We start from the raw sequence: 22,898 nt of genomic DNA on the forward strand, positions 1-22,898 counted from the left end.
ATTGTGTTAATATTGTTGGAATCCAGGATTTTTACTGTGGGAGGAAGATAAAAATATGCAATGGGGAAGGGTCAAAGATTGTGAGGTTGAATTAGCACTGGAGATGGTGATGTGGTAAGAATCCCGAGACTCATATTTTGAGAAATTTTGCCTTGTTGAGGATATGTTTTAATATAAACATACAATATTTTTTAATATTAAAAAAAAAAAGACTGTTGGACCACATTCTATACTGTTTAACAAATAACATGTTATATTTTTCTGATTATAAAAGTAACAGATCTACTGTAGAAAATTTGAAAAAATTCTGATAAGCATAAAGTAGAAAACATGAGGTAAGGTCATTAGGTAAGTCCTAATTTTCTTATAACTTCCTTCCAGTTTTTCCCCATGAACATATACCTTTTACAGAACTGAAACTATATTCTCCATTTTTATCCTGCTTTTAGTATTTATATTGTCCAAAGGAATAATTTTGGGGCATAATGAAATCTATATAAACATCAACACTCCCTTTCCCAACATTCTAAATATTATTTTACAAAGGAGGAAATCATGGAAAATGCCCCCCTGAAATCATGCCTAATCTCACCTGTTCGATATATTTGTAATACTGTCCTTGGAGTACAGTAACTTCCAGATTGCTCCAATCTTTCTTGCAAGGGCTGGTCAACCAAAGGGTATGATTCATTCATTCACTTATTCAACAAAAAATTTTTGAGCACCTAACTATGTGCCAAATCCTATGCTAAGCACTAAGTACAAATGGTCCATAAAACTACTGATTCTAATTGAAATTTATCAAGGAGATATATGCTAGGTTCAGGTGATATTTTATTTAAACTAGGCCAAACAGAGCCAAGTTTGAAGGTGATCTAATAAAAACCAGACTCTCCAACCCACCGATTTGATACTCCCCTCAGCCAGAGTGGTCTGGTCTGCTGCTCCCTGAACCTACCTATTCACCCCCACTTTTGTGTCCTGGTCATCACTCCTGAGCTCCCTCTACCTTCCTTTTTGCAGAGCCACATTCTATTCAGAAAGCTTCTCTGACCAATTACTATGATACACTCTCAAACTACTACTGCACCAGCCATCCAGAACATCTTTACACAACCTTAATTGCCCTTTTTCCAAAGTGGGGTGGTGGTAAGTATCTGGGACAGGTGCCAGAGCCTCATTTTCTTAATTATTTCCCACAGCTAAGCACTACATGCATTAATATTAATCACCTAACCATTCCTCTCAGGAATTTCTCCACATGAACCCATCTCTGAAAGGATTTTTCAAGAAAAATATTTTACCCTATCAATTGCTGCAGGCGTATCTATATATTTCCTATCCTGACTAATAACGTTGGTTGCTTTCCTACAGTGGGATGACAGCAAAAGACAAAACATTTTTGGAATAGCAAATTTTGATCCACTTTACCCATAACTCCTCAAGAAAATAGAACTACCCTGTGTAAAGCAGTCTCCTGGGTCACCTCATTACCTGTGGGCCACATCAAGACCTGAGACCATCCATGCGAGGCCCCCATCTGAACATCTCGTGTCTTATTCAATCATCATAGCAACTCTGGTGAGGTGTGTACTAAGACCACAATTTCCAATTTAGAGATAAGAAAACAGGTTTAGAGATTAAGCAACTTGCCCAGAATTATTCAGCTAGCCGCTGGGGAAGCAGATATTCAAATGCAGGTAGCTACTTCCCCACAACAAGCATTCTATGCCCTAGCTAATATTCTTCCTCACGTGTTTTTCCCATGAGGCTGAAACCAGCGATTCTCACATTTACGTCAGCATCATAATCATGTGGGGGATTTGGTACAAATACACAGGTTTGGATGAGAGATTCTGATTCAGGAAGGAGAGGGGAGATCTAAATTTCAACAGGCATTTCCCCTTCTTCTCCCCACCAACCGGGTGACCCTGGTGCCAGTTGTCTTCAGACTACATTAATGATACTGCATTAAACACGAGGAGGCTAAATTTACCGGGGGAGAGGCTTCTGTAAAATGGGATTCATTTCATTACCCAGGATCCACCAGGGCCTTAAAAAAGGTGGCAGGGAGTTCGTGCTGAAATGGTACAGAGTGTCAGTTTGGGAAGAAGAACTAGTTCTGGTGATGGATGGTATTGATGGCTGCACAAGAATGTGAACTGTACACTTAAAAAATGGTTAAAATGGCCAATTTTATGTTATGTATACTTTATAACAATTTAAAAAACAGGGCAGGATGCTAACCTCTTAGCTGCCTTGTAGAGGAGTTTGTCATACCCCTTTCCTGCTGATCTGGAAAGAGGCGAGGTTTACTCTTAAGGGATCCCTTGTGAAAGGGACCTACTGAGAGACAAATGGTGAAGAAATCTGGCCCCCAGGTGACCCCTCATCAGCTCTGGACTGGCTGTGCACACTCCAAGGCGAGCTGACAGGGCCCATGCTTGGTGAGAGTTCCTAGCGCATATTAGCATGGCTCATCCCCTTCCTGCCCACAGCTTGTCCCCGACATACTCATGGGGGTCCCTGGACATGGCAGAGAGAGGAGAGAGGTGCTCAAGGGACATCGGGGAGCAAGCCTGCTTCACGGCTTCAGCAGTGGCTCCAGCCTGGGACTTTCAGCAAGTCACCCCACTTCCCTCAGACATCACCTAGCTGGCTCCTTCTCACCTTTCAGACTTCATCTCAAATGTCATCACCTCAGAAAGGCTTTGAAGCTCTAAAGCAGCCCTTCTCCCCTCCCACCCATTGCTTTCTGCCATATTACACTGCCTGATTGTCTTCTGAGCATTTACCACCACTGCAAATTATATGTATTACTTATTTGTATGCTAGTTACTTGTTGGCATCCTGCGACTAGGACCAGAGCTTCCTGAGAGCTGCAAAAGTAGTTTTGTCTACTGCCATGTTCCCAAAGCAGAGACATAGTAGGAACTCAATAAATATTTGTAGAATAAATAAATGAATCAGCCTCTTTTGTTAAATTATGTATAAATTGTTTCCTTCTACCTCCCAAGATGATTTATAGGAAATCAGCTATGGCCAAGGTGCTTGGTAAAAGGAAAGACTCCACTTGCTAGGTGGGGTTATTGTGGGGGGTGGGGGGAGGGCACTTCATGACGCCTTGAGCACCTCAAGGAGCCTCCTCTGTGACCCTGACACGTTATGTGGCTCCTCCTTACTCCCCGCACTCATCCTAGGCAGAGACTTGTCTGGAATCTAAAAACGATGACGCTCCACCCTGCAAACCGTCCAAATATAATGCAACACAAATTTACTATAAGGCAAGCCCTCTCAGTGAGTTTTCTCACTAATGAGGCATTATTTCTCAAATAACAAGATGTGACTTAGGAAGTCAGGAATCTGTCAGGTGGGCAAACCTAGAAGAACCACAAAGATAGTCCCTGCCCCAGGTCATTTGAGTTCAACAAGCATAAACTGAGTGCGCAGTATATTCCACGTCCTGGGCTCAGACCCGGGGGCAGAGAGGTGACTCAGACTGCCATACTGGAGTGGGAGACACAGATACTAAATGAAAAACTCAAGGTCAATGAGGTGTATATGGCATTGGAGGGGTGTGTGTGTGTGTGTGTGTGTGTGTCGGGGAAGACTTTCTAGAATGACTGACACCTAAACTGAATTTAAAGTACAGAGGAAAGACGGGCGGGGAAGAGTGAGCAGCCCAAGGTAAGGCACAGAACAGGAAGACCATGTGTTGCGTTTAGGAAGCTCCAAGTAGTGAAAGCATTAGGTATTTACTGCCGGGGTGTCCGGGGTGCCAGGGGACAGGTGGGGGTCAGAAGTGGAAAAGGAGGCTGGCACATGTACCCAAAGAAGTGGGTAGCGATCATCTTCCTGCAGGTAGCAGATCAGAGCTACATTGCAGACATATGTCCGAGGGAGCCGTGTGGAGATGAGCCCACTCATTGGTCCAGCAGCCCCAAGGGTCAGTTCCGCTTGCCTTGGAGTAGAAACAGGTGAAATGAAAAAGATCCCCCAGTCTTCACTGTGCTGAGGACTCGAGTTGGGAGGGGCTTGGCTTAGGGAATTGGAGAGATCCCAAGAAATTTCCCAGTCAGACTCGTCACACATGCTAGAGGACACGACTGCCTGTGAAGCCCGGCTCTTGGCAGTCTTGCCTTGGGATGGTGCTTCCTGACAGCCTGGCAGAGCCTCCCAGCTGCTGAGTCGGTCCTGAACAGAGGGAAGAGGAGAAGAAGAACCAGCATGATTCCCTGCATTGTAGCCCAAAGTGGACCCTCCTCTGAGTCCTGAGTGAAGGTAGCAAAAATGAAGAGAAAGAAAATGAGGGCCCTGGTGTTTTTGCATAAAACATTTATGCCCCAAATCTGCTCACTAGATGTGGTATGATTCAGAGCATCGAAGACAAGAAGACCAGAAAAAGAGAGGGAGGGAGAAGGAAGAGAATGGGTGGGTTGGGATAAAGGAGGTCAGAAGGGGGTTCTTCTTCCTTTCCTTTCCCTGCTGTCCTTACACTGGAGCTGCCTCAGGCCCCTGCACTTGAGAGAAAAGGAAACAACGAATCGGTTTCTCACAGGGGGATATATTTTCAGAAGCTCCCAAGTGGGAATTTAAAACTTTATATATTCATTTTGATAATATTTGTAAAAAGAAAAACGTTCTCAAACCCAACCTACGCCTCCCCAAATCAATCACTCCAACTTTGGTTTGGGGAGAGAGGTGAAAGTCCTCATCTCATTAGCATGGGTTCATCCTTTCCCTTTCTCCCCACTACTTCTAGCTTCTTCAGCTTAAGGCACCGAGAAGGCCCTGGCACAGCTGAACAACAGCAAGTGGCTGAGTCTGACAAAGAAATTCTCCATCATAAGGTTAATAGCATATTCATAGTTGACCCTGGAGGATGTGCTTCTCATTGACCCCAACAGCTTGCAAACCCCTGGCTTACTATGGACCAACATATCCTAGTATCTACTGGGCAGTCTCCTACACAGTACAAGCAATCAGTGTCTGCAGGACAGACAGATGCAAAAGTTGGAAACATGGCATATTTCATCAATAAGGGAATGATTAAATAAAACATAGTACATTCGTACCCAGGAAAACAGATTTTGCTGTTTTTATGACTCAGATCTAGATAAATTTACCTGGAAAGAGTTTCAAAGCATATTGTTTCATTTTTAAAAGTAAAAATTGGGACACCCGGATGGCTCAGTTGGTTAAGTGTCTGACTCTTGATTTTGGCTCCAGTTGTGATCTCACGGTTGTGGGATCAAGACCCGCGTCGGGCGCCTCTGCTTGGGATGCTCTCTCTCTCCCTCTACCCCTCCCCCTACTCTCTCTCTGTCAATCTCAAATGGATAAATATATCTTTAAAAATTAATAAATTAAAATACTTTTAAGAAAAATAAAGTAAAAATTAAAGAATAAAACATTTTATGAGCTCACTTATATAAAACAAAACCAAACCACACACACAAAAACAAAGACATATCTTTATGTGTATGTGTGTGTATGTATAAATGCATAAAGAAAAAGTTTGTAAGAACACCCACTGAACTTGTAACAGTGATTGCTTCTGAAAAAGAAAGTAAAGTTGGACAAGGGTTAATGTTAATGGGGGCTTTTACTTTATCTGTGTTTACACAATGTTTATATTCTTTCCAATCAAGAATGTATTACTTGTATAATTTAAAATGAGAATAATATACAAATCAAAAATACAATTTTTTAAATCCGAAATTATTGCATGTGATTTTTTTTCCATCCTGTAAAACTTTGCTTGAATGAGTTAAAGAGCCTGAGGAAGGCAGTAGAACTAGTTCCCACTTGGGCAAGGGTTTGTTTATCCTGCTTATCTCAAGTTAGAGCCAACAACGCTAATGATTCTGAATAGCACTGGCCACTCCTTGGCCATCCCATTCCCTCCCACCCACGACTTCAACTATCACCTCCGTGTGGATGACTCCCAAACGCCTCTTTCCAGACACAGCCTCTCTCTCCCACAAGCTACAGTCCTGACTTTCCAACTTCCTGTTGGGTAGAGCCAACACCCCATGTACAAAACCAGACTCCTGCCCTCCTCCTCTCCCTAATTCAATTCTTTTGCCTAACTTCCTCCTTCCTATTAACTGGAACCTTCTTTTTCCCAGGAACCAAGAAAGGAAGCTTCCCATTCATCTCTAGCCCTCTTTATCCACATATTCACCCAGTTAACTGCAACATTCTAGTGATTTTTCAAAAAAGTTCTTCCCAACTGTTAACTCCTTTCTGTTGTCACTGACACCACCCCAGTTCAGTCAGGTCCTTTCCATCCATGACCTGGACCGTGGAATCACCTTCCAAGTGGTACCCTTGCTCCTGACTGCTTTGATCCACCTGCTAGATGCCTGACTTCCCATGTCAGCCTGTTGAGGTCATTTTGAGCCTCCATTCCATCACCTACTGTATCAGCTATTCCAACGCTGAATCATCTGCAAATTTAGGAAATCAGGCTTCATTTAAGTATCTGACAAAAACGTTAGACTGGGCTGAGCCAAAGACAAGCCTCTGTACCACAGATCTCTTTCCAAGGGAACCCAGAGCTTATCACTGGAGGAAAGAAAGTAACTTTAAAACAAACAAATCAGTGTCACTTTTCAAATACCATCTCACTTATACCTTACAACAATTCCTGATACAAGGTATTATTGTCCTAATTTTAGAGGTTTTATTTTTCTTGAAGGATTTTATTTATTTATTTGAGAGAGAGCATGAGTGGGGGAGCGGGGGCCCGGGCAGGGACAGAGGGAAAAGCAGGCTCCCTGCTGGGGAGGGAGCTCAATGCAAAGCTTGATCCTAGCACCCGGGGATCATGACCTGAGCCAAAGGCAGACACTTAACCGACTGAGCCACCCAGGCACCCCCTAATTTTAGAGGTTTTAAAACTAAGGTGTGAAAAGCCTCAGAGCTATTAAGTGGTAGAGTTCTGATCTGAACCCATGTCTGTTGATTCCAGAGCTCATGGTTTTTCCACCACACAGTTGGAAACTTTCATGGATCCTCACCTTCTAAAAGATAAGACACACACCCCTTAACCTGCATTAAAGGCCTCCAACATTCTAGCTTCAAACCTAACTTTATAACAGTATAGAGTATGCACCTGTCAAACAGAGTAATAATGTTTCATGTGCTTTATTTCATTTAATCCATCACAAATCTAGGTAGGTACTATGATTATGTTCATTTTACGGATTTAGAAAATGATGTAAAGTGAAATTAAAAGTAGCTTGTTCTATAAATCAAAAATTATCTCAAAATAAAATTTAAAAAATATCAACATTACCCAGCTAGTAAACAGCAAAGCTGGATTTAGAACTGAGGTCTGCCTAGCCAGAGAAATATTTAGAAGGCAGAATGGACAGGAAATTCAATTAATATAGTCAGTCAATCAACATTTGTCACTGGCTCAATATTATGCTGAGGCTGGAGATAAGAGAAGTGAACACTGACAGCAGTCCCCGTCCCTGGCTTCACGGAGCATATGCTTTATTGGGAAAGACAGACACTGAAATGGGAAGGAGAAGCCCCCAGTGCTACGAGACCATGGACTCAGAAGGGATAGCCTTGGAGAGTTAAGGTTTCTGGTCTCCGTAAATGGGTCGATAAGGGTTCTAGTCACTGCAATAAGGAATACAGGAGAAATAGGTTTGGGAAAAGACTGAGTCCAATTTGAGACACGAGTTTCAGGAAGATGTCACGCAGGCAGTTGGATATGTAGGTCTGGAGCTCAAGAGTGAGGAGTGGGCCACAAAAAGATCTGGAGCCACTGATGTAAAGGTGAAACTCAACTCATGGAGGTCGATTTACCCTAAGGAACCCCAACATTTATGCAGAGCAAACAAGAAGAAAGAAGGCCTCAAAGGAAACCCTGCCCACCTGGCCATGCTCTCCTGTGAACAGACCTTCTGAGACTGCTTCACCTCTTCCCAAGCAGGAACACCTTTCCATTCTTTCTATCAAGCCATACCCTGCCTCGGTCAAGCCCCAGAAAACTCCAACCCAGAGCTCCCTCTCCTGGACTCATGCCATTTAACAAATGGCCAGAGACAGCCATTTCTTTGCAAGGACACTGAAAATTTCAAGTATTTGTGTCCTGTCTCCCTAACTGGACTGAAAGATCTTTGATGGCAAATCCTGGGTATAAAATTAGGAATACAGTCAACATTCTCTTTACAGAACCAACCAATAGCAGTCTATCTCAAAAAGTAAATTTAATTTTTGTAAATTCTCTTTACAGAACCAACAGCAGTCTACTTCAAAAAGTAAAAAGCAAAAGTAAATCAATAGCCGAGCATTTACGTAAACTAGATACTCCAGAAGGACCTGACTGTCTTCCTCAATACAACAGCAACCAATATCCTGGGCATTCTCCCAAGCTTTCCCCTGAGCCTCTGCACTGAACAGAACCAGTCACAAGGTGATTATTTGCTGCTTCTTCTTACGCATTCTCATCTATTCCTTGGAATGGGCCACGTTCTTTATCTTGGCAGCCTTTGCTTCCAGAATTCTTCAAGTTGAAAAGAAATGTCTTCAAAAGGGAAGACATGAGGATGAAAATGTTTTGCTCGAGAAAACACCAAGTAGCAGCATGAGATTCCCATGAATTGAGCCACACTTTTAACCAAGCCCCTTTGACAAAATATTGTCTTATTTTATGACTTGTAAATTCTTCCTCATTCATGATGTTTTATACTACCTTTCCATAAATAAATAAATGACATAGAGCGAAAGGGAGAGAGCTAGTAACATCTTGTTTCACAAATCACAGAAATTGTTGGGTTCTTACCTGCATTACTGTCTGGCTCAGCAAGCCCAGGGAGGCAGTGGCTGTGGGGGTCTTGCTCATCCCACCAGCCCATGCAGTGCCTGACACACTGGAGTCACTCAAAATGACCTCAGCATGTATGAGCGACAAATGGATGAGAAAAGAAGGTTGTGAAAAAACAAAATTGTAGAAAAAAATGAAGAGACAGGGAATGAAGGGTGACATGTAAGTAGCAAGAGCGTGAAGAAGGCAAAGGTGAAGAGACAGCCAACCATCTCCTACATCTGAGGCTCAGATTCTCCTCAGCTTCTCCACAAAGACACCCACATAGCAGCTACATTTTGGGGTCAGCTTCTCAATCCTATACCTGACAAATGCACATGTATAGTATTCACCATTTAATATTTTTAAGTTTTGTAACTGCCTTCTTTCTTCCTTTTTATGTGCCTTAGGAACACTTTTTTTTTTTAAACAGATTTTATTTATTTAGTTGAGAGAGGAAAAGTGTGCAGGAGTGCAGGAAGGGGCAGAGGGAGAGGGAGAAGCAGACTCTCCACTGAGAAAGGATCCCCATGCGGGGCTCAATATGGGGCTCGATCCCAGGACCTGAGATCATGACCTGAGCAGAAGGCAGACGCTTAACTGACTGAGCCACCCAGGTGCCCCAGGAACAATTTTTCTTAACCTTTCACCTAAACTAAGCCTAGACACTGAATTTGACAACTACTAGATTCTTAGGCAATGATGCAGCAGCTCATGCCTGTCCTGTGGGTTTGCTGATGTGTTACTTAACACCCCATTGCTCCAGAAAAGGAGGTCTGTACTCGGTGCCTGGAATCGGCTAATAGCAGAATTCCAATTCTGCCTACGTTATGAGAGACACAAAGAAGTAAGAGTGCTTCTTTGTGTTAAAAGTGTTGAAAAAAACAAACAAAACAAAGGTACTGACTGCATTTTCACGACACAGGAAGAGCCTCAGTTAACCAATCTCTGATATGCACTTTATCCTCCTCACTCTCTGCCACACAAACAGCATCTCCAGCTCCTCACCACATGGGAAGCTGCCCCTGTCACTCTCAGGAAGGCATGGGGGTCCCCTGGAATCCAATCTATGCATACTCAGGAGCAGCAAGCTAATTTTAACACCAGCCTATGATGACCAAGGCTAAAATAAAGCTAACTAAAAAAAATTCCAAAGTAAAATCTAAATGGGTTCCAGATTATTCTCTATCTTAGAGATATAATTCATTAAGACCATGATAATAAACTGCCACAATGAGACTGCAAGTATGGTTTAATGATAGGAAATTTGTTAACATAATATAACACATTAGTAGTCAAATGTGGAAAAAAGCATATAATCACTTCAAAGATTAACTTTTTGGCATGTGACATAAGTCAATTTTATTTCTTTTTTAAATCTGTGAATATGAAACTACTTTCTCAAAGTGATTTAAACTTTTTAAAACCAAAAGACAACATTATATTTCTTAATGAATATGAAGAGCATTTCCATTAAAATCAGGATTAAATTAAAAGGTCTATTATCCTTATTCTTAGTTATTAATGTTCTGGAATTTTTGATTCAAGAGAGAAATAATCATTATTTGCAGATAATACAATTCTCTACCTAGAAAGCTCAAGAGAATTAGCTAAAAAATTAAGTTGATTAAATAAAAAAACACAAAACATTTTTTAAAGATTTTATTTATTTATTTGTCAGAAAGAGAGAGAGAGCATACGCGTGCACAGGCAGGGGGAATGACAGACAGAGGGAGAAGCAGGCTCCCCTCTGAGCAAGGAGCCCAACGTGGGACTTGATCCCAGGACTCTGGGATCATGACCTGAGCTGAAAGCAGACACTTAACACCAACTGAGCCACCCAGGTGTCTCAAAACACACAAAACATTTTTTAAATAAGAAAAATATGATTAATATGAAGGCTACTATAAAATTTAACTGAAAGACATAAAAACATTTGAGTACATTAAGAAACATTCTGAAAGGATAAAGAAGATGTGATGTATATATATGCACATACATATATATACACATACATACACACCCACACATATACACACACAATGGAATATTACTAAGCCATAAAGAAGAATGAAATCTGGCCATCCAATATGGATGGAGCTAGAGGGTATTACGCGAAATAAAATAAATCTGATGGAGAAAGACAAATACCGTATGATTTCACTTATATGTGGAATCTAAATAACAAATGAACAAACAAACAAAACAAACCCTTAAATACAGAGAACTGGTGGTTGCCAGAAGGGAGGTGAGTGGGTGGAAAATTACGGTATAGGGAATATAGTGAATAATATTGTAATTACGTTGTATGGTGACAGATGATGACTACACTTACTGTGGTGAGCACTGAGTAATGTATAGAATTGTCATGTCAGTATGTTGTACACCTGAAACTAATACAACATTGTATGTCAATTATACTTCAATAATAAATTTTTTAAAAGAAAAAGAAACAGAGGAGTATATAAAGACTAATACTATAAACACATTCATTCTTTCTGAATTAATATATAAGTTTATTATAATCCCAATCAGAATCTCAGTGGATTTTTGAGATCTGACACAATGTCTCAAAATTTAATTTACAAGAATAAGCAAAAAAATAATAATAAAGAAAATTTGAATAATTATGAGAGAGAACTGCCTCTATGTGATACAAATATACATTATAAAGTTAACATAACTAAAACACTGAGGTACTCAAACATTTGCAGATAGATTATCTTAGGCCTAAAACTGACTTTAGAATATACAAGATGAGATTAGGAATTGCCTAGAATTATCCAATAAATATATTATTCAAGGAAATTATATAAGGAATATAAACATATATATGAGGAAATAAATATATTATTAAGGAAAATTAAGTATTTAGAAAACAGTTCAGGTCTTCAACTCATAATATGGACAAAAAACTGATTCCAAATGAAAAGCTGAATGTAACTAAAAGGCTGAAAATCTAAAAAATATAGTTAATCATAGAAAATAGATAAAAACTACAAATTTAAAGGCCATGGAAGTAATTACCAGGGAGGACACAGACCTATGGTCATACAGAAATTAAAATTTTCTATACATTAAAAAATATGCTAAACATTTCAAAAATATAATATTTCATTAATATTTTTATATAGTATCCCATAGCAGAGATAAGCACAATCTGCTTAATTATGATTAACAAAGTTAGGTGAAAACTTATAAAACATGAAAACATGATCTCAACAGCGGGGTGGGGGGAAGAACAAGGACAAAAACCTAGAAAGCCATGAACCAAATGTTATTAATTACTCTAGATAGTGGAATTGTGCATGATTTTTGGACTTTTTCTTTATTGTACTTTTCTCTAGTTCTGAAATTATCCAAAATAAACGTGTATTATTTTGCAACCAGGAAATGCTAGTTGAGAAAAACAGCATCAAGTGACAAAGATAGGAAAATACTTGCAAAAATACAGAATGCAGGGATGTTACATTCTTAATTCATTAAGAAGTCTCACGTAAAAAGAAAAAAAAGACAAATGGAAAAAACTACTATTAAATAACCAAGAGAAAGCACAATGATGATATCTTACTTCTAGTAATCAAAGAAATGCACATTCAAACTATGAAATACCAAGTCTGGTATCTTTCACTGACATCCACTGGAAAAACCACTCTAGTATATCGTTAGTAGAAGTGCAAACTGGTACAACCTTTTTGGAGAGCATTTTGGCAATATGTATCTGGAGTCTCTAAAAAACTTCTACACTTTGATCTGGTAATTCCACTTCTAGAGACTCTGTGCTAAAGAAAGAATTAGAGATCTGGGCAATGGAGAGGTATTTAAATAGAAAAAAAATCAGGGATCAACAGCTAAATGTCCAGCATTAGAGTGATAAATAAGTCCTCCACAGGACCACACAATACAATGAGACCCAGCCACTGAAATCAAGGTTTGGAAACACTGAATGATGTGGAAACATCTTAATGATGGAATGTCAGACAAAGAATCCAGAATTTAAAACTGTGTATTATGTATCTACAGTATGGTCTTTTTTTTTTTTTTTTTTAAGATTTTATTTATTTATTTGACAGAGAGAGACACAGCGAGAAAGGGAACACAAGCAGGGGGAGAGGGAGAAGCAGGCTTCCCGCGGAGCAGGGAGCCTGATGCGGGGCTCGATCCCAGGACCCCGAGATCATGACCTGAGCCGAAGGCAGACGCTTAATGACTGAGCCACCCAGGCGCCCCTCTACAGTATGGTCTTAATCCTGTTTGAAACAAAGGTCTCAGTTTTGCCATTACCCAGCTAGGTGGCTTCGGTCAAATCTGAGTCTCTCAAGAGACAGTTCTTTCAACTTTAAAAGTGAGGGGGGACACTTGGACCCCTCCTTTCTAGCCCTCAATTCTCACTGTTGGATGACATAGCATATAATAAATAATTAATAAATCACAAATGGATATGTAATGTCTGCATTAATAAGTAAAAGATAAAATTTTAGTTGTTAAAATAAAATTGTTTGGATTAAAAATTTTCTCTTTTTTAACTAGTATCTTCCTAAATAGGTGACATATTTTAGGTGTGACTGCTTAGATAGTGATAATTCATTAGAACTATACAGCATGGTTAGAAATAAGCACACTCTCTTATCCTCTGTAACTAATTTGATCTGGGCTTGGCCTGGCTGGGTCGGGAGCACACTTCACCTGTTGTCAGCCATCCCATGACTTGGCATTGGTGAGGCCCAGCCCCTTCTCAGTCAGCAAAGGGTAGTCAAAATCCTAGATCCAAGAGATGTCATGGGAGAACCCACAGGGCTGGCTGACTGCTGTGTTGCACTGATGGCCCAGCAAAGTCACTTTTTGGAGTTCTTTTTGTAAATTTCTTTTTTTTTTTTTAAAGATTTTATTTTATTTATTTGAGAGAGAGAGAATGAGAGACAGAGAGCATGAGAGGGAGGAGGGTCAGAGGGAGAAGCAGACTCCCCACCGAGCAGGGAGCCCGATGCGGGACTCGATCCTGGGACTCCAGGATCATGACCTGAGCCGAAGGCAGTCGCTTAACCAACTGAGCCACCCAGGCGCCCTTTCTTTTTGTAAATTTCTATAGCTTCTATGTATAATAGCTCAAGAAGTTCTTACCTTCTTCTGTTACGTTCAAATATTAATTGAGCATATTTCTTTCACCACTGCCTGGAGCCTTACCAATCCCTCCCACTGTGAATTTTAAAACCACACAGAGGCATGATGAAAGAATAAACCTCAAGCACAGTAAACCAGGCTGAGTTAGGGACTATTGAGCCTGCTGAGTGGCAAAGAAGTGAATCGGAATCAGCTCAGAACCCCAGTAGTTAACAAACTGCAGACAGAGTGAGGTTTATGCACTGCCCTGTCATCCAAATTCATTCTGCCTTTGGGGGGAAAAAGGGAATACAATTTCACGCCAGAAGTATTTAACTTCTGTGAATTGTATCCACCTCTCTGAGATTGACAAACCAGACTATCAGAGAGGGCTTCAATTCTTCCAGGCAAACATAACATAGGTAAAAATATGTTCATCAATGAAATCTGAGTTTGTGTTATTAATAATAACAAATGATTCAAAACTTCTTTAGAAATGACAGTAACTTGAACCAAATCCAGTGATATCCAAATTAAACTGTGTTATATGATATTTTAATCCCAGATGTGTATAGTATGCACTTGGTCACATGTGTTTTTTCCCAATGATTTTTTTCCATTCCCTGGACTTTCCATAGTCAGTGATATTATATAGTTTAAACCTAAAATGAAGTCATCAAAACAGAGTCTCTCCTTGCTTCTGCCTCTTCCTTAATTCTGCATATTGCAGGCTTACTGTTTTATTATTATAATGTAGCTGTTCCAACAAGGCATTAAAAATATATAGATGATCATCATGTTTCGCTATACCTCTGGACTTGTGAGCACAAATCATCAGCCCCTCTGAAGACTTTCCAGTTTATTTTTATAAGTGGAGCACATTTCGTTGGGGCCACCACCTAGCAGATCATGCCATAGAGTACACACCAATGTGTACTGAGCCGATATGGCACTGACCAGCCCTGTCTGACCAATAACCCTGTCAAGCTTAGCCACTCTGTTTATGTTTATATTTTGTTAAGTCCTAAGGGGAGGGGGGAAGGATTCAACAGTATTCAGTCTATTATAGACCAAATGCCTTGGAGAAGAAGCAGGGAGGAGACTGGAGTTTCATTCTACCCCTCCCATCCCAGCCCCTACATCTGGCAGGCAGGGGAGAAAAGAAGAAATGTCCTACAAATCCTAAAAGTAGCAGAGACCCTGCTTCTTGGGAGAAGGCAGTGAAGCCTCAGAGACCTTGGGGGATGAAGCTGCTATACCCATGAGAGACAGCCTCATGTCACTGCATCTGCAGTCATCTGCAATCAGAGATGATGGAAATTTCAAGGGCAACCAGGAAGAGAGAGGAGTAACAGGGGACCCCCGGCTGCAGCACCACCAGAGAGCAGAACTCCGCGAAGACATGAGGCTACCTGCTTCTTCAGCCACGGCACTGGGAGACTTAGTAATAAGAAAAACGATCCTGAGAGCTAGTGTTCATTGAATTTTTATTGTGATCAGGCACTGATCTAAGCCCTTCACATGGATTATCTCATTTATTAAGTAGGTTCTACTACTGCCTCTCCCATTACATACATGAGGAAGTTTGGGCCCCAACAGGCCAAGTTTTTTGCTCAAGGTTGTGCAGATTGTATATAAGTAGTGGAGCCAGGATGTAAACAAAGCTAAGCAACATGCATCCAGACCCCCAACTTGTAAAATGCAATTAGAGAAAACACAGCATTATATATCTTGCACATCCCAGTCTCTGGGCTAAAGGTCTTACGCAGAGTGCCTTAATATGCGGTTTAGTTCCTCTCAAACTTCTGTCTCTCTAGCAATAGAAGCAGGGTGAAGGGCTGAGGTCTTCTCCTACCATACCCCTCACCTGGTAGAGGCCCCAAACACTCTTAGAACACAGTTTGAAAACCAATGGTCCCAACCAATACCACTCCGAATTACGTGCTTGAGAGACAAAACCGCACAGCTAGAAAACCAACAGAAGCCAGATAAACCAAAGGAAAAGGGCAAAAATAACCTCCCCCTGCAGCCTTAAGTCACAAAGGTAGCTCACCATCTGGTCCCTGACACTAACCATCTCAAGTTTGAGCATCTGAGGGGACAGAAGGAGGTGGAATTCAGGGCTGGAGCAGAGAGTCAGGAATGAGGCAAATCCAATAAACAGGCAGAGGTAGGAAGCAGAGCCAACAGGATGCCTGGCCAGCGGTCTGTGGTGAGAGAGCGAGGCTGCTGTAAGAACAGAGGTGGGAGCATGAGAGGGAGGCCAGCACAGGAACTGCTCCCAGAGCCAGCGTCCTCTAGCTTCAAGCTGTCCACACATATCATATGAGATAGGAATGGCAAAACCTTACCAAGCACTTCAATACCAGGCTTTCTTGGGCGGGGGGGCCGCGTTGGGGGGACGACATTGCCCTCCTTCTCACTGATTCAAATACTCTCTTCCTTCCATACAGTAACATACCATTCAGTGGCTGATACTGTCAGACTTAGTCGACAGAAATGCCTGCTTTGGGGAGCAGGGTGGGTAACACTTAAGAGTGCCAGACTGCTTGGATTCATATCCTAGCTCTACCACAACTAGCTCTGTAACCTCGGGCAAGTTACTCAACCTCTCCGTGCCTCCACTTCCTCTTCTCTGAGATGCAGATAGCAAAAGTACCTATCTCGGAAGGTTGCTGTGAGGATGACGGGTTCATAGGTATGAAGTACTTAGTACAGTACCCAGCAAGGTTTGCTCTACCCATTGCCTGTTCTTGTTCCTCATTGTGAGACCTTTTGTTTCACTCCTGACCACTTTCTGGTTTCTCTTCCATGCCCTCTTAGTTTTGTATTTCTGCTGTGATAAATTGCCTCAGTCTCGGTAGCTTCAACAACTCAAATTTGTTATCTTACAGTTTTGGAGGTCAGAAGTCTAAAATGGGTTGGTAGGGCTGCATTCCTTCTGGAGGCTCTAGGGAAGAATCCATTTTCTCGCCTTTTCCAGCTTTTAGGCGGCCTGCATTCCTTGGCTCATTACTCCTACCTCCTGCTAGGGATTCTGATCCTCTTGCCTCTCTTTTATAAGAACCCTCTTGACCAGACTAGGCCCATCCAGATAATTTTCTCATCTCAAAATCTTTAATCACATCTGTTGAGTCTCTTTTGTCATGTAAAGTAACATATTTATACGTTCCTGGGATTAAGACTTGGATACCTTTAGGAGGCTATTGGCATTATTCAGTTTACTACAGACGCCTCTCCAAAGCGTAAAACTGCAGACTGGCAAGACGTAGGTAGGCCCAGAACAACAATATTAGCAGCTAACTTTGTGAGCACTCACTATGTACCTGGCACTGTGCAAAGTGCTTTGGGTTATCTTGCTTAGGTCTCACAGCAACCCTGTAAAATTACTATCTTACAGAAAGATTAATTACTTGTCTAAGGTTGTACAGCTAGTAGGTGGTAAAGCCTATGTAAACCAGGTAAGTTTGATTCTAGTGCCTTGTATTTCACCAACAGGGTGCCTTGTCCCTACACCTTAAATCATTATAACTTGAGGAGGCGGGGGGGAAGGGTGGCACCATGATCACTAGGAGGAGACTTGGAGGCTGTACCATAAAAGGTAAAATGCTCCCCAGATACAGAGACAGGGGTCCTATGGAGCCCATACTAAAAGATCCATACAGATAGTGGAGCGCTCAGACAGAACATTTTCTTATACTTAAAGGAGAAACCTTGGGGGTAATTAAGGATTTCTTCAAATGTGGGTGCCTGGGTGGCTCAGTGTCCCACTCTTGATTTCGGCTCAGGTCATGATCTTAGGGTCCTGGGATCGAGCCCCCATATCCAGCTCCCTGCTGAGCTGCTTGTCCCTCTCCCTCTGCCCCTCACCCTGCTCATGCTTTCTCTGTCTCTCTCTCAAATTAATAAATAAAATCTTAAAAAAAATAATTTCTACAAATGAAGGGACCACCTATTCCTGCCACCACTTAGAGGGAAAGTGAAAAGTCCATTCCTGACCCCAGACCAGGTCTGCAGTTCTAGTCAACCTCCAAAAGAAGAGAGGAACTTACAGTCTCCTCTGGAGAGACAACCAACTGAGTCAGATAGATCCAGATCCTCTGAAACCATACCAGAAGTCTCAGAATCCCTGCAGGCCATCAGAATGGCCCCACCAGTGCTCAGCAGTCAATATACACCAGGACCAAACCATCCCCTGCCTTCTACCTCATAATCGTTATGAGTATATAAACCCCCATGTGCCAATGATTTCAACAAGGGCCCAGTAGCTTTACCAATGCCACAATGAATGGCCTCTTTTTCTATCAGTTCTTATACAGCGAATGGCTCAAAATAAACTGTGATTGGCACAAGGTGGAAAGGAGTGAGCTAAACAGCTGCGAAGCATGCCCATTGTGGTGGTGTAACCATCCACAGCATTTCACCCTCAACCGGTAAACAATTCGGCCAGAGCCCTACCTGAAACTTCATAATGAGTTGAATTAAAGCTATCTGGCTTCACCAAGCCAAAAAAAGTGGCCAGTCATTTGTTCTGGGTGATGAGACCAGAGGCTGATGCAGGATAGCACACTGGTCAAGGGAACAGACTTTGAAGCCAGCCTGCTCTGACTGACTCCTGGGTCTGGGACTTTCTTGCTATGACTCCACACAAGTTGCTTAACCTTTTAGTTCCTCAGTTTTCCCATCTTCAAAATGGACATGATAATGGAGGCCCATACTCCTTTATCCAAAATCATAAATTTTTTTGTCTTTTATGATGGTAAGACAGTGCCATAGGCCATATATTACAAAGCACTGTTAGCAGGATCCACAGCAAACATGTCCATTCTTTCTGAAATAAAAATGTATGAATAGTTCTCACGGGTGAGAAAAATAAACACTATGATAACCTCATGTCAACTCAGACCAAATTTTGTAGCGAAATTTATGAAAACCAATTTTCAGAGCTTGTTTTGATTTTGGAATTGCAGGTAAGGGATAACAGGTCTCTGGCACTTGCTGCCTCATGTTAGAATGAAATGAGTTAATAGATGTAGAGTACTTAGAACACTGCCTGGCTTGCAGTAAGCACTACCAACAACAAGTGCTACTATTACTTGCATCTAAATAGATTTGCTAGAGGATTATAAACAGGAACATTTTAATTTATGACTGAATTAGGTTTTGACATCAGTATCTTGGCAATTAACAGGCATGAACCCTTTAGAACAATATTCCAGGACAGGATTTCTGAAATGATGGAAATATTCTGCATCTTCATTGTCTGGTAGGGTAGCAACTAGCCACACACAACTATTGAGCCCTTGCAATGTGGCTCATTAACTTCATTTAATTCTAATTTAAAGTTAAAACAAATAACCATCCGTGGCTTCTGGCTACCATACTGATAGCACAGCTAGAGGGCTAGGTTCTGATCTGGCCCATGAAAACCTATTTAAGCCATAACACAGATGAATTATTGCTTTAATAAAAATAAGCCTGAATTCTGTACCCTGAAAACAGAGAAGACCACACAATGCTGGAAAGAGTTTTCTCTTCCTTTCTAGGCCCCTAGACAGCATGGTTGGTCCATGGCAAAGTACATCTTTGATATCATCTTTTCTCTACACCCTGCTTCTCCAACTTCCTTTGTGGGGACCCCACATATCTGGACCACATGTTTCCCTAAGCCCCATCAATACCTCCCAACCCTTCTCCTGGAGTACCATGCTCCCCATCACCTGCCTTTCCTCTCCCCAACCTAATTCTACTTGCTCAATGCTAAGATCTCAACCAAATGTCAGCAGGAAAGCAACTTGATTAAACAAGCTGCTACTGCTTTTTCTAGCTTTTTCCCTATGTTTCCTTCTAAATCCAGAAACTCTAAATTGTTGTGTTCCCCGGGGAACCCCCTTCTCTCCCCACCCACCCCCAGCAGAGGTAGGCCCAGGCCCAGAGAGAAGGAGTCTGGACTGAAGCAGCTGTTGTCCTACATAGGCTGCTTGCCAGCCAGGTGTGTGGAAGGCAGGGACTGTCAACGTGCGTGCGCGTGCGCGCACACACACACACACACGTGCAGAGCAGCCTAGCTCTGTGCAAATATCTCCTCTTTCCCAGGCATGGGAAACATTCCCTGCCCTCTGCTTTATTCATTTGGAAATGTATAAGTAACAAGTTGCACATTAAATTCATTTTTTAAAGTATACAACAAAAGCCCAGAAGGGACTGTAACTAACAAAAGTTGCAGATAGAAAAAGAAAACCAAGCACCTTCACTGGAATCTAGCTTTACCACAACTCACTTGAGCATGGAATTTTTAATGACACAGGTCAACCTTGGAGCACATCCAAGGAGCTTATGTTACTAGAAGGACTGGAAGAACGTCCCTCAGCTCACTCTCACCTCTCACTTGGTCCCAAAGCATGGACCACAGATAATTATTATGCATGACTCCTAGGTATAAAGAAAATTTCCTCTATGGGCCTGTAAATGGAGGTCAAGGTGAATGGTAAATATTATGTTTTTCAATAAATACTTTCAATTATAGTATCTCCTCCAAAGTAAAGATTTGTGTTGAAGAACAAAAGTCTTAACATTTAATAGCAGCCCACAATTATTTCAGAGGGCCTTATATCTGCAAACACTGTGCTAAGAAAGCCATGGTTAATGCCTTCAGTAGGGAAAATGAGACATGCACAGAAATAACTCTCAAAGAAGGAGAATGGAGAAAGGTAGCGAAGGTAAAATGCTGCAGGAATCCCAGCAGGGGAAGGTTGACTTTTTGGGGCTGGGCTTATCAGGGAGGGCCTCACAGCAGTAACAAAATTCAACTTGAAGGGTGGTTAGGATTTAGAGTGGTGAAATGGGCAGGAAGAGCATTCAGGAAGAGGAAAGGGGAAAGGATGTTCTAGATGACAGCATCCTCAGGCATTCTTTAGAAAGTATCTGTGAAGACACATGGCTGCATACAGACAGCATCCAGAGATAGTTCAACTCCCCATCTCCCGCAGTGACACACTGTACGGGTATCCACGGGGTCACCTGCATCCACCTCCCAAGACAGGCTCTCAAAAATTTTCCCTGGTGGGTCCAGCATTCTTGGCGTCCGCTGTGCCCATTCTGCGGTAGCGGCCCCACCCAATCCCACCAGGGGTTCCGACAAGGAACACAAGGAAAAGTACCTAATCTTGCAGGGATCTAAATGACCCACCGGCAAATTCTGCAAAATGCAACTACAATTATGAACAGTGTGCAAACAAAACTTTTTAATGAAGTGAATCCCCCATCACATCTCTTCAGGGAACTCACTATTGAAAATGACGCCATTAAATCTTTATATGTAGACCCTTTCATACACGGAACAACTAGTTGAGTCAGTTGAACCAACTGTCTCATGGCTTAAATACTAGGCACGGGGGCGAGGGAGAACCCCATACATTTATAGTGTGCATTTAATATTAGCCACAACGGAGGACTTCTGGCTCTCGTTATTCATTATCATAGCACCAGAGAACATTAAAAAAGACGTGGCCATTCTTCTAGTCGCTGAAGTGAGCCCAGGTCCAATATGGTATTTTCTAGGACTTGATGTAGAACGATCTCTCCAGGAACAATCTCGTGAGCACCTTTCTTGAAATACAGTTGCTAGGTGCCGCCTCAAAAAGGGCTTATGTTTTCCCTCTCTGTACTGGCCGCCTCCACAAGTACACAAAAAATGCCGCGAAAACTGAGGCAAACGCGTGCGGGAGCGAGGCAAGCACTCGGGGTGCCCTGGAGCCGGAACGGCGGCCGGCCTGTGCCCCCCCCCACGCCCGGCCTCGGTTCCCCCGGGTGGGGGCGGGGCCCCGCGCCAGGTACGGACCGAGGCGGCTGCCCTCGCGGACCCGCGGGAGTCTCACAGAAAGAGCCCACCTCTCCCCTGCGCCCACCTAGGAACGGAGCCACACAGTCGCCTCCTCACCTTTCCTCTTGGGGCCAGTCGCGCCGTAGTCCCCAAGTGCAGCGTCCCTGTGGGACCCGCCTGTCGCTAGCGGCGTCGGGTGTCCCCGCTACCGTGTGTCAGCGGCAGAGCGGGTGCCAGCAAAGCGCCACGGCCAGGCAAGTGCCCCGGAGGCAGAGCCCGGGGCCCGCCGCCCCCTGGCCCTCTCTCCCGCCGGGGGCCCCCGCCCCCGCCCGCCGCGCTAGCGTGTGCGCCCCCGCGGGCGTCGCTCCCTCGCTCCGCGCCCTGGACTCTGCGCGCTGCCGGGACGGGACGGCGGCGCGGGCGGCAGCGGGGCCCCCGCCCTGGGCCGGCCTTTCCCAGAACTCGTCCGCCCCGGGTGAGAGGCCGCGAGCGCCGCCGCGGGCCCCCGGGCGGCCGGGGGAGCGGCCTGAGGCGGGCCCGCCCCCGGCTCGGGCAGCGCGGAGCATACGGGGGCGAGGGGCGGACCCGGCCGCCACCCCAGGCCGGGCGGCCAGCCGCGCGACCCCCGCTCGGTCTCGGGCTCCGCCGGCCGGACGCGGCCCGAGCCCACGGGAGCGGGCAACAGCGCTGCCGGGCCACCGGGCTCCGGGGAGGCGGGAACTCTGGGCACCTCAGGCCGCGGGAAGTTTTGCCCACACCTTCTCCCCGGGGACCAGCCCTGCTTGACCCTTAGGGAAACTGAGGCTCGTGGCGGATAGGTCACTTGACCAAGGATACTCTGGTAAATAGCACCACCAAGTCTCGAACCCATTCGGTCAGTCATTAATTTAACAAATTTTATTGAGCGCCATACCGTGCCTGGCGCTGTGCCAAGCTTTGGAAGTACTCTTTTTGCTGCTAATAGTGGCCATTCAGATCTGTGGACTCCAAATCCAGTGCTCTGTCATTGCTGAAGCAAACATGGGGATGTTCAACCACCGCCAGAAACTACAGGCTCTGCACAGAGCCTTCCCTGGGCGCTGGGAGGTTTGTATACCCCGTTGACAGGAGTGCCAGGGACCTGGAGAAAAGTTAAATTATCATTCCTCC

General features: G+C 43.3%; 1 protein-coding gene across 1 annotated transcript in view; it reads right to left on the reverse strand.

Moving 5' to 3' along the window:
- The window catches only part of PLCE1 (phospholipase C epsilon 1), a 299,036-nt gene extending 276,975 nt beyond the window's left edge, over window positions 1-22,061 (reverse strand). Inside the window, exon 1 of the mRNA XM_081823078.1 lies at window positions 21,867-22,061. The gene's annotated coding sequence lies outside the window, so the exon portion shown is untranslated. The remainder of the gene's footprint in view (window positions 1-21,866) is intronic.
- Window positions 22,062-22,898: the final 837 nt, after the last annotated feature.

The sequence above is a fragment of the Leptonychotes weddellii genome, chromosome 6, assembly GCF_054177405.1.
Source record: "Leptonychotes weddellii isolate Sample4059 chromosome 6, ASM5417740v2, whole genome shotgun sequence".
Taxonomy (NCBI): Eukaryota; Metazoa; Chordata; class Mammalia; order Carnivora; family Phocidae; genus Leptonychotes; species Leptonychotes weddellii.